Source organism: Rhinopithecus bieti, unplaced genomic scaffold (genome assembly GCF_001698545.2).
Source record: "Rhinopithecus bieti isolate Rb0 unplaced genomic scaffold, ASM169854v2 scaffold_15572, whole genome shotgun sequence".
Lineage (NCBI taxonomy): Eukaryota > Metazoa > Chordata > Mammalia > Primates > Cercopithecidae > Rhinopithecus > Rhinopithecus bieti.
Genome location: NW_016809536.1, coordinates 226118 through 239835, shown reverse-complemented (window position 1 = coordinate 239835; position 13718 = coordinate 226118).

Below are 13718 nucleotides of genomic sequence, written 5' to 3'. Positions count from 1 at the left end.
TTTTTGAGACAGAGTCTTGCTCTGTTGCCCAGGTTGGAGTGCAGTGGCGTGATCTCGGCTCACTGCAAGCTCTGCCTCCTGGGTGCACGCCATTCTCCTGCCTCAGCCTCCCGAGTGGCTGGGACAACAGGTGCCTGCCACCATGTCCAGCTAATTTCTTTTTGTATTTTTAGCAGAGATGGGGTTTCACCATGTTAGCCAGGATGGTCTCGATCTCCTGACCTTGTGATCCACCCGCCTCGGCCTCCCAAAGTGCTAGGATTACAGGCGTGAGCCACTGCACCTGGCCTAAATTTTATATATTCCAGTAGATGTGTATACTGGCATTTTGTTTTAGTTTGCATTTCTTTAATAACTAATGATGTTGAGCACCCATATGTGTGTTTATTATATATGTGTGTATACATATATACACACACATACATTCTTTGCTGAAAAGTCTAGTCATATTATTTGCCTAATTAAAATTTTGGCTTGTTTACTTACACTAATTTGTGGGGTTCTTTATATATCCTGGCTACCAGCTTTTTTCTCTTTTGCTAGGTTAAATGTAATCACCCATCTCACTCAAGAAATATCTATTTCTTGAAGAAAAATGAAAACTTGTGTTAAGAGAAAAACATGTATACTAACGATAATAGAAGTTTTGTACATAATTAAAATAGGAAATAACCCAAATATTCTTCATCTAGTGAGTGGATAAACAGTGATACAGACTTACAATGGAGCTCTAATTAGCAATAAAAAAAAAATGAACTACAAATACATGCATCCAGCATAGATGAATTTCAAAGCATTATGCTAAGTGGAAGAATCCAGATTTTAAAAACCACATGCTATAAAGTTCTATTTATATGACCTCTGAAACAGGCAAATTTATAGGGATTAAAAATAGATGACTGTTTGCCAGAAACTAGGAATTGGGGAGGGTGTTGACACCAAGGGCTCATGAGTTAATTGTGGGTGACGGAACTTGTATAAATTATGTTGTTAGTGAAGGTTTAGAAATCGTATATGCTTGTTAAAGCTCAGATTATATTTTCTTTTTAATGGGCGGATTTTGCTTCAAACAGATTCCAAAAACCTGACCAAGGACAAAACAAGGTGGCTGTATCTTTGATTTGATTTTATAGTGATTCCGACCGTGATTACAGTACATTTTCTATGCTGGAGTCCTCTAGCATTTTAAATGATTTTGAAGCATCTCCTTAATTTTGCCTTATTTTCTTTCTTTTTCTCATTTCTATCCTCTCTGCCTGTTATTGTGCTTTGTCTGGTGTCTATTTGCTCTGCGTGCCTCCTAATCTAGTGCTTATTTATAAGATTTGCTATTTCCTATGTGCAGCACCCTCACTTGTTGTTTGGCTGTCTCTTTGAATTCTTCTGTGTGTTTTATGGGCTCTCTTCATTAAGTTTGTTGGTTTTAATTTCATCATGAAATTTTTGGTTAAATTTTCTTCCACTTCTGCCATTTGCTTGGTACTTTCTTTGTTTCTGCTTTTTTTTTTTTCCCTGAGGCGAAGTTTTGTTCTTGTTGCCCAGGCTGGAGTGCTGTGGTGCCATCTTGGCTCACACAACCTCCGCCTCCCGGGTTCAAGCAATTCTCCTGCCTCAGCCTCCCCAGTAGCTGAGATTACAAGCATGTGCCACCACACTCGGCTAATTTTTTTGTATTTTTTTTAGTAGAGACCGAAGAGTCATTTTCATGTATGTTATCCTCTTCTGAAAAGTGGTCCAAAGTTCCTTTCTAGCTTTTTTAACTAAAAAACTCTTTCCATTGTGGCTACTCTGATGCATACAGATATATAGATATAGACATATACACACACTTGTGTGTGTATACATTCACACACACAGTGTACCTCTACCTGGCCACACCTCTTACACCTATAGAAACCTAACCTCGTTCCAAATGACTTATCTTATGAGGCCTGAACTATATCTTTACTTTACTAGCTCCGACCAATTTCTAGCCTCTAAAATGATCCTCTCACTTTTAGAAAGTGCATTTTACTAATGTTCTTGAATTTAACCATCTCTGGGCACTCCACAGTAGCTTATATCCCTTCTTCCCCCTTCCCTGCAAGTGCTTGCATGTAGTTTAATTGTATATCTGATCAAAGTAATTTCCACTATAGGTTGAGACTTCTGGGAAGGTATATTTGCTGGGTATTTTAGTTACCTAACTCTAATCATTTAATCAGTTTTAATCATTTTGATCAGATTTAATTAGTTATCTAAATCTAATCATAACTCTAATCTAAGTCACCATTCTCTGTTCTTCCTACTAAAATTTTCTACAGTGTCTGCATATGTAATTCTGCTGTTTTAAGCTACTGTAGTTCTTAAGCACCAGCTATGTGTGGTTTGCATTAGTCAGGGTTCTCCAGAGGGAAAGAACCAACAGGATATATGTATATATAAAAGGGAGCTTATTAGGGAGAACTGGTTTACACGATTATAAGGTGAAGTCCCACAACAGGCTGTTTGCAAGCTGGGAAAAGCGGAAACCAGTAGCATGGTGCAGTCCAAGTCCAAAAGCCCACAAATTAGGGAAACCAACAGTGCAGCCTTCAATCTGAAGCCAAAGCCTGAGGGCCCCTAGGAGGCTCCTGGTGAAAGTCCCAGAGTCCAAAGGCCAAATAACATGAGAAGGAGGAGAGCAAACAAACATTTGGCATGAAAAGACAGAGAGAGCCAGAGGGCTCAGCAAGTGAGCTTATAACTCCGTTTTCCTCCTGTTTTGTTCTAACACACTGGTAGCCCATTGGCTGGTGCCCACCTATATTGTGGGTGGGTCCTCCTCTCCCAGACTTCTGACTCAAATGTCAGTTTCCTCTGGCAACACCTTCACAGACACATTCAGAAACAGTGCTTCACAAGCCATCGAGGCATCCCTCAGTCCAGTCAAGTCGACATCTAATATTAACTATTACAAGTCCATCCCTTGACAGCTTGGCACCTATACACATCCTCTTAAATCATACTTAATATCCAACTAAAGACAATAATAAGTTCATAATTCTGCTAAGATAATAAAAGTATCCTTCATACAACCAAAAATACGCTAACCTGAATATGATTACATAAAATTAACAATACTTTTTTTTTTTTTGAGATGGAGTCTGGCTCTGTTGCCCAGGCTGGAGTGCAGTGGCACATCTCAGTTCACTGCAAGCTCCGCCTCCCGGATTCACGCCATTCTCCTGCCTCAGCCTCCCAAGTAGCTGGAACTACAGTCGCCTGCCACCAGGCCTGGCTAATTTTTTTTTGTATTTTTAGTAGAGATGGGATTTCACCATGTTAGCCAGGATGGCCTCGATCTCCTGACCTCGTGATTCACCCACCTTGGCCTCCAAAAGTGCTGGGATTACAGGCGTGAGCCACCACGCCTGGCCAAAATTAACAATACTTAAATGCTGATTTGAAGTCAATAAATTTTTTTTACATAATAAAAAGTAATAAACGTAATAAAACAAAGATATTTGCTTAATACAGGTGTGTATGTGCACAAATTTATTCTTAACAAAATAAGGAGGAAATACTCATAAAAATTACCATCCTCCTTTCTTTAATTAGCCACATGGTTGCAGCTGGTATTTAATAACTACCTTCTTCTACTATCCATTCTGTATTTCCTTTGCCTTTTGTAAGCACCTCTTGGCAAAAGGATTACATGTAGGAAAGACATATCTATATCCAGAGGAAATGTTTATTCAGTAAGATAAACTGCTGCCCCTTCCATGATGAGAGTGGTCCAATGTAATCAACCTGCCACCAGGTAGCTGGTTGATCACCCAGAAGAATGGTGCCATATCTATGTCTCAGTGTTGGCCTCTGCTGCTAGCAGATTGGGCAATCAGCAGTGGCCAGGGCCAGATCAGTCTTGGTGAGTGGAACTTCATGTTGCTAAGCCCATGCATAACCTCTACCATACCACTTTGCTCACCAGCCCGCTGAGCAATAACAGAAGTGACTGAAGAAACAGGTTGAGTGTTGTCTACGGAATGAGTTATCTTATCCATTTGATTACTAAAATCCTCCTCTGCTGAGGTCACCTGTTAGTGACCATTCACGTGAGACACAAATATCTTCACAATTTTTGACTATTCATAGAGGTTCATTCACATATCTCTTCCCCAAATTTCTTTGTTGCCAGTTTTTCAATCATGCTCCTTCCAAGTGCCTCAACATTCAGCCAAACCATTGGCTACAGCTCATCGATCAGTATATAATCACATGTCTGGCCATTTCTCCTTCCAGGCAAAGTGCAAAACAAGGTTCAGTGCTTGAAGTTTTGCCCTCTGGGAAGATTTCTCTTCACCACTGTCCTCCAGGAATGTCCCAGAAAGGAACCATAGAGCTACAGCTGTCCATTTTCAGGTGGTGCCTGCATGTTATACAGAACCATCTGTAAAACAGGCCCTGGTCTTCTCTTCCTCTGTCAACTAATAATAGGGAACTCCCAAAGAGGCCATAGGTACAGGCTGAGAAAGAAAAGGCAGGGTAGCAGGAATGAGGACCATGGGCATTTGAGCTACTTCCTTGTGTAACTTGTACCTTCAGCACCTCCTCAAGCCTGAACACATATATGCCACTTCCGTTTAATGATGGAATGTTTCTCTGCATGCCCAATTTTATTGCTAGGTGGGTCAGAAAGCACCCAGTTTATAAAAGGCAGTTTAGATTTCCTGATAACTTGGTGACCCATGTTCAGTTCCTATAATGGCCCAGTAGCAGGCCAAGAGCTGTCTTTCCAAAGGAGAATTGTTATCTGCAGAAGATGGTAGGGCCTTGCTCCAAAATGCTAGCACCCTCCCCTGTGATTCACCTATGGGGACCTGCCAAAGGCTTCAAACAGCATCCCTATTTACCACTGACACCTCAACCATGACTAAATCTGCTTGAGTATATGGCCCAAGTGTCAGTACAGTTTGCACAGCAGCCTAGACCTATTGCAGAGTCTTCTCCCGCACTCACAACTAACAACCTTTTGAGTCATTCAATAAATAGGCCAGAGCAACACACACAAATGAGGAATGTGTTGTCTTCAAAATCCAAATGGGCCCAGTAGGCATTGTGCTTCTTTCTTGGTTGTAGGAGTGGCCAGATGCAATAACTCATTCACCTTAAAAGGAATATCTTGACAGGTCCTATACCACCGGACCTCTAGAAATTTCACTGAGGTAGAAGGCCCCTGGATTTTAGTCATATTTATTTCCTATCCCCTGACATATGAACGTCTCACCAATAAGTCCAGTGTGGTTTCTACTTCTTGCTTACTAGGTGCAATCACCATAATGTCACCAATGTAATGGACCAGTTTGATATCTTACAGAGTAAAAAGCGATCAAAATTTCTGTAAACAAGATTATGATTTAGAGCTGGAGAGTTAACATACTCCTGATTTAGAACAGTAAAGGTGTATTGCTGGCTTTGAAAGCTGACGGCAAATTGCTTCTGGTGGGCCAATGGACAGGGGTGGAGAAAAAAACATCTAAGTCATACAGGATGTATCTCAAGTTACCATTCTTCTCTATTCTTCCCACTATAATTTTCTCTAGTGGCTGCATATATACTCTGCCATTTCAAGCTACCGCTGTTCTTAAACAGCAGTTATTTGGGGTTTACAACAGTTTGATTTTTTTTTTGTATTTTATATTTAATTTCTTATTTCACTGAAAAATATGTAGTTACTTCTCATTCTTTTATTTTATCTGAGTGGATTCTAGAAGATAGTGAGATTCTAAACTAAGGTAAACTCTTATATTTCTATTGGAATTCCAAGGTAAAAATAAATTGAAGCAAATTATTTTCTTTTTTTATAATCATACTTCTTACGTATAAGATTATGAAGGTATAAATATAACATGTATGTATACAATGAAAGTCACTAAAATGTTTTTAAGTTGTCTATAGTTTTAAAATCAATAGCATTATAAAATTGAAGAACAAATAACCTTCTATGTTAGAACAAATTTCTTAGAACAAATCATTTTCTATGTTAGAAAGAATTATACCCATAACAGTAATAGGAATTATCCATAAATATAAAAGAATGCAAAGGAATTATATGTAATTATCACATCTCTTTTAATGTATAAAAATGGTGTACACATAACCTAACCTATTTATTCAAATAAAACAGATCAGTTGTTGCTCTTTCTTAAACTACTCATCTTTTCCCATAATTCATATAGTGGTTTGTTTTTCCTCCTTGTTTTTAATGTCATTTTGCAGAACTGTCTCCATTTTGTTGCCTTTTCTGTACCTTGCACTATAATCTTTGTCTTTCTCCCTGTCAATTATGTTGTGGAAGTCTATTTATTTTTCCTTAGCAAAGTGTTATTTTGATGAGAAAGGTCTGGTTTCCACAGAGTAGTGTCACAACTCTAGAGTTTCCAGAAAATTATATTAAATAAATTGTTCAGATAACACTAAAAAAAAAAGTGTTTGTATTGTTTTTAAGTTAATCAGATTCAGCTACGTGAAAAGCTCAGAGCATGTGTATACTAGAGCCATGAAGATTGGTGTTTAGTATTTTGGACTGCAAAATAAAAAAAAAAAAAAAAAAAAAAAAAAAAAAGTTTTGGGGAGTCATGAAATAGAAGGAGGGGATTGAAAACATTATCACAGGCAGGAGATAATATAAAAGGGGGGTTGAAAATGATATAGAGAGGTTGGAACAACCTATCCATATTCTACTGAATTTATTTTGTTAATCAGCAAGCTTTAGGATATATTATTAAATTCCAGTAAATAGATCAAGTTCCCAGAGATTCATAGATATCAAAAATTTAAAGAAACAATATTTGCATCAAAGTGAGTTGGAATAAAATAAGTGGAGTATATATTATACTTTAAAAATATAAGCAGAAAATAAATTTGAGAGTTCCAGAATTCGAAATTAGAAATCTATTTTACTTTAGATAATGTATAAAGCAGGGAGAAATAAAAGAAGAAACTTAAGTGGGCAAAGTTAACTGGGCACTGCAATTTGCAGTATGATCTTGAAAAGTGTCATTTTAAGTAGTTTGAAAAAGCAGATGGCAATTAGAGCCAATTTCATTAAATAAATTTTTCTACTCTTTAATTTTGTGTCAAAGAAGGGTTTACTCATATGCATTAAATATTCTGCGCCCTTCTTACATTTAGCTCCCAACCATTTTACACAGGATCCCAAAAAAAAAAAAAAATAGTCTTTTCTATTTCCAACTAATACTCTAGAATGATATGGGCTTAATTCCCCAGAGGCTCCAAAACAACCAAATTGCTGTTATGCAAAATCTATTCTGTTATTTTTAGAAATAAAAGTTAAATCTTACAGAGAAAGAAAAATAATTCTGGATAATTGAAAGGCTTTATTTAAGTTCTATTTTATCTTTAATGAATATATTTAAAGAAAATGATTTCCATTATATTAGTTTGGTAACTGGTATTGACCAGTGAAATTTAATGTTCAGCAATTCAACATTTTTTTTTAAGAAAAGCAAATTCATTCTACATTGAATCTATAACATGACCAAAAATCCCTTTAAAAAACTAGGAACTTTCAAGATGATTTGTTAATTCATATATTAATTCATTTATTCATTTTTACACACACACACACCATACTACTTTAGTCACTAGAAAAGAGGCAAGATTTTGAAGGGCTATAAAAGTGTAATTTCACCATAGTTACTGCTTTAAATAGTGTTTTATATGCATATTTATCTTGCATGCTAACTGAATCTACTGGATCAATGTACAATATATGTTACTAATGGTTCATTGCATCTCTTAAATAGTGAGATATGCTTAGAGAAAAAATACATTAATTTTAATGTATTCTAATGTTAAAACATTTAAAAATTAGTACATAAATTATTATTTAATTTTAATTAGTTATATTACTCTCCTATCACACTTTTAGTATTATGCACTGGAATGCATTTTCCTCACACTAGAAATTATGATGAATTTAAACTGTTCATCATTTTTGCAATTTAAATGGTATTATTTAATAATGAACAAAATGTACATAGATAATGAGAAAAGGAGAAATGTTGAATTCTAGGCAACTATCAGTGTAAAACTGCCTAATATACAACAAATCTCGACTTATTACTCTGCTGAACAGAAATGCTAGATTTACTGACTACATGAAAAATGCATCCTTTATAGAATATGATTTCAAAAGTATTCTGATTTTATTAACAAAAAATGCTTAACATTTTTTACATACTGTTTTAATTTATAAATGTTACTTCATTTAAGGTTTAACACTGAACACTATGAGGAATAGTGTTTTCCCATATTTACTTTTCCCGTATTTACAAATGGGGAAAGGGAAGTATAAGAAGCCTTTGCTGACTTCTAATCACATTTTTGCTGCTTATAGCCTCTTTGCATTATGTATTCCAGTAATATTTAAGTATCTGTAACAAACAAATTATTCTATATCTGTAGATTCTGTGCCCTGAACTTGATACTTCCACTATCTGAATTATGCAGACGCTACTTGTCTGAAGTTAAAGTACGTTCTTATTTTTAAATCTCATGTCAATATTGATATCTCCTTGGAAGTTTACATGACTTCTACCGACAGATTCAGGAAGCTCTTCAATCCTCCATTGTATATTATTTATGCTAAAATTATAGAAACAATTGTAAATGAATATGGTTTTAATTTCTCTCTTTATTACATAACATCTTTGTTTAGTATAAGCAGTAGAAAACTTCCATTTTGGGGCCAATATTTTTATGACATTTAGCTAATCCAGGGTAGAATAAAGACGACTGGGAATGTAAAGCATTAAGAATCACAGAGCACCTGCCAGGTATTTTCTATTCCCACTTAGGAATAGGGATTTCTGATTCCCACTGGAGAAGATTCACCATAAGTAAATTGTGCTTCCCTTTACCTGTTTTATTTGCAGCCAGATTCTGAACCATTAGTCCTTTCAATAGGGTGCAGTGGTAAAAGCTGTTTATTTCCTCCTAAAAGTCCTTTTTTTCTTCATTTATTTTTAACCACCCATATTGTCACCTAGTTTTTTCTTAGGGGCTATCTGTTGCACTGATTGAAAGTATCAGAATGTTGCTAATCCCATGCCTAAATTAAGCTTGTAAATAATCTCTTTGTATTGCCATGTGTTTATACTTAATAGAATGGATGGATTCTTTTACACAATCCTTTCTTGATCTGCTTTATTTATGTTCTGTTAATTGTGAGCAAACTATTTGTTTTCTCTGCTCATCACTACGAAAACAATCAGACATTGACTTTCCAATATATCTCATTGATGTTAAATGTACGTATCTCTATCTCTGTTTATGTAAATGGACTCTGCTTTTTGTTGTGAGCATGCTCTTATTTAGATTGCACTTCCGTCAATTCAGCTGCTATAAAAAATTAACATAGACAGTGTGGCTTATAAACAACAGAAATCTACTTCTCGTTGTTTTGGAGGATGGAAGTCTGAGATCAAGGTGCCAGCATGATCGAGTTCTGGTCAGGGTCCTCTTCCATGTTACAGACTGCCAACGTTTGGTATCCTCACATGGTTGAAAGGCAGAGCTCTTCGGGGAAAAAAAAAAAAAAAAAAAAAAAAAAAAACCGTGTCTAATTCTGTTGCCCAGGCTGGAGTGCAGTGGTACAGTCTCGGCTCACTTCAAGCTTCGCCTGCCGGGTTCACGCCATTCTCCTCCCTCAGCCTCCGGAGTAACTGAGACTACAGGAGCCCACCACCACGCCTGGCTAATTTCTTTTTGTATTTTTAGTGGAGACGGGGTTTCACCATGTTAGCCAGGATGGTCTTGATCTCCTGACCTCGTGATCCGCCCACCTCGGCCTCCCAAAGTACTGGGATTACAGGCGTGAGCCACCGCGCCCGGCCCAGAATATTTTTTATAAGGGCACTGATCTCATTCTTGAGGACTCCACTTTTATGACCTAATTACTTCCTAAAATCCCACCTCCTAATATCATCATATTGTGGAGTTAGGATTTCAACATAATCCTGGGTGGACAAAAATATCCAGTGTGTTATGTTTACTTGTTTCAAAAACACTTTGAATTTGAACATGATAATATATTTATTAGAATTTTATTTTCAATCTCTTTGCTACCTAACCATTTTAGCCCATTTTGTGTATTATAGAATATTGTCAAATTAATACTTATATTGTACTCTTTTATAGTATGAAGAACTTGTGAAGAATTTTCTCTATTCCTTTCAATTATGCTTTATTACAGAATTTAAAAAGTTATCTATATTTTGTATGGTATATTTCTTATCTTCTTCTCTCATTATCATAGGTGTTAAAGTTGTGTGTTAAAGTTAAGCTATGTCACTAAATGCTTCGGTAGATTACACTCATGAGCCCAGATTTTCAGACTTCTCTGACTTCTCTGTATCCTCACAATTATGTAGTGCTCTCCCACAGTGACTCTTGGCTTGGCCATCACTTACCCAATGGGTATTTAGCAAACGTGACATAAGCAGGAGCTTGAAAATGTGCTTTTTTTCTTCCTCATTTGGTCCCGTGAAACAACCGTGACCAGATACATTAACTAGCATGCTAGAGGGTTGTCAGAGATGCATGGAGAAGAGCTGAGTTGACTCAGCAGAGTCCATTCTGTACCATTAGGCCCCCTCAACTTTACCACAAATACATTAGTAAATCCACTAGAGATGAGCTGATCCAGCCAGGTACTGAAACCACCAGCCAATCCACGGAGTCGAAAGAAATTATTGGTGTTTTATTTTGCTTCGTGCCACTACGATTTTGGTTGTTTCACAACACTATTGAAGCTGTAAGTGATTGATACTAGTGTCTGAATATTTGAAAATTTTATACCTTGGTGGTAGGTAGACAATTTTATCATAACATGTTATCTATCTATATTAAATTTTCTTACCTTAAAGTTTGCCTTAGCTGATACAAATATATCAACACTATTTTAGCCTCTTTTTTTCTGATACAACTTTTCTTACCCTTGTATTCTTAATCTTTTTGTGTCCATGTGTTTGAACAGTTTGTCCATTATAAATGACATAGTTTTTAAACTTTTATCCGATACTTTTGCACATATTAGCTTATTAAGTCTATTTATATTTAATATATTTATTGATACATTAGGCTTCTACCTTTTTACCATTTGTTTTGTGTTTATCTTACCTATCTTGGTTTAAAGGACTTACACCAGCAACTTCAAGAGTTACTGTAAAGGTATAATAATCAATAGAGCATGATATTAGCATAAGAATAGACAGATCAAAGAAACTAATCGGGTGCCAGAAATGGATTCACATGTAACATATATGACTCATTGATGTTTAACAATGATGCCAAAGCAATTTGATGTATAGGGATAATGCTCTTAAAAAACAACGTAGAAAAAATCGGACATCTACACAAAAAGTATATCAGACCTTAGTTTTGACCACATAATAAATTAACTTGAAAGAGTCAGGAGCACAAATGTAAAACAAAAGTATAAAACTATAAAACTTAAAGAAATATTTTTATTTAGCAGTCTTTGTGATCTTGAGTTATACATGCATTGTTTTTGGAAAAGCACCAAAACTATAAATAATAAGGGGAAATTATAAGGTAGACTCCATTAAAAGTTAAAATTGTTATTTGAAAGACATTTTATAAAATGAAAATATATGCCTAGATTTTGTAAAAATATTTGCAAAACAAACATATTCTAAAAAACTGTGTTCCAAATATATAAAGACATAGTATATAAGTTAATATTGAGGTGATAATAAAAATGGGGATCAGTAATTTAAACAGACACTTTACTGAAAAAAAGCTATGGATAGAAAATAAAAGACAAAACCAAGCTAAACTTCCCTAGTCACTAAAAATACAGACTACAGGTTGGGTGCAGTGGCTCATGCCTGTAATCCCAGAACTTTAGGAGGCCAAGGCAGGTGTATCACCTGGTCAGGAGTTCGACACCAGTCTGGCCAACACAGTGAAACCCTGTCTCTACTAAAATTACAAGATTAGCTGGTTGCTGTGGCACATATCTGTAATCCCAGCTACTCTAGCGACTGAGGTGGGAGAATCCCTTGAACCCAAAAGGCAGAGTTTGCAGTGAGCTAAGATTGCTCCATTGCACTCCACTCTGGGTGAGAAAGTGAGTCTTAAAAAAAAAAAAAAACAAAAACAACAACAACAAAAAATGCAGACTACATTACTTTGTGATTAATAATGCCAATCAGAATGGCTAAAAACAAGAAATACTTAACAAACAAACACAAAAGAAATTTGGCAACATCAACAAGATGAAAAGCATTAAAAACTTGCATTTTTTTGTTAGTGGGAAGGCTAAATGGTGCAGTCATTTTGTACAACAAAGTATAAATTTCTTGTAAAAATGAATACATGCTTATCATATGACCCAACAATTCTCCATCTAGATGTCTACCCAAGAGAACTGAAAGCACATTTTCTCACAAATACCTTAGTCAGTGTTTATCACAAGTTTCTAAATGACAATAAAAACAAAAACCAAGTATCTATTAACTGGTTAATAGGCTAAAAGCTATGTTACCTTCATATCAACAATAAAAATGAAAGGATTATTCATATGTACAAAAATATAAATCTCAAAACTTTATGCTGAGTAAAATATAATGGCTAGAAAAGCCAATATAACCTCATTTGTATGATATCATTATATAATATTCTCTAAAACACACTTTATAAAGATAAATAAGATTAGTTGTTGCCAGAGACTAGAGCTGGGAAAAGGGAATGGATTGCGAAATGGAGTGGGGATACTTTTGTAGGAAATAATCTACAAGTTAAATATAGTGGTGGTTACATGACTTTATAGATCTGTGAAAGGTCATTAAACTGTATACTTTTATATACAGTTACATTTATTGTACGGAAATTATACTTCCATGAAGTATATTATATACAGATTATATGAATATATTTTGAATACTAATTCAAACATAAAAATAAATAAGTGGGTGAAAATCAAAACAGGAAATTTACTACAAAACATACGGATGGTAAATTAGCATACAAAATGCTCAAAATTTCGTCTCTAGGAAAAGACAAATTGAAATCACGGGGAAATACAGGTATGCTCTTCTTCCAGATAGCTACGCTTTAAACTATGAGAATTATCAGGTATAGGGATAATTATGAAGCAACTAAAATTTCTGTATGTATATGGTGGGATGCAAAATCGTAGGGCCACTTTAAAAAGTATTTTGGCAGTTTTGTACTAAGTTAAACTTACATTTCCCATTGGCCTTAGTCATTTCACTCCTAGATATTTATTAATTAAAAATAGAAATTGTTTGTCACTTGAAGACCTGTACAAGAAAGATTATAGCAGTTTTATTTACAAAAGTGGTATCAGCCCAAATGTTCACCAACTGATAAATATATTGGGATATATCTATGTGATGAAATTGTTTTCTGCAATAAAATCAAATGAACTATATATATGAGCAAGAACATTTGTTAATCTCAAAATAGATATGCTAAACGAAAAGGTACAGAAACAAGAAGTCTAAATGCTGAATTATTCTGTTGAATTCCATTCACTGAAACACAAATTTATACAAATACTTCCAAAAAGTGGCTGTTAGGAGTTTGGCGTGAGCTAATAGTTTCAAAAGGGAAGTTTTGAAATTACCCAAATGTTTGACAGTGGTGATGATTGTTACATGATTAGGCACCTCATCAAAAATCAG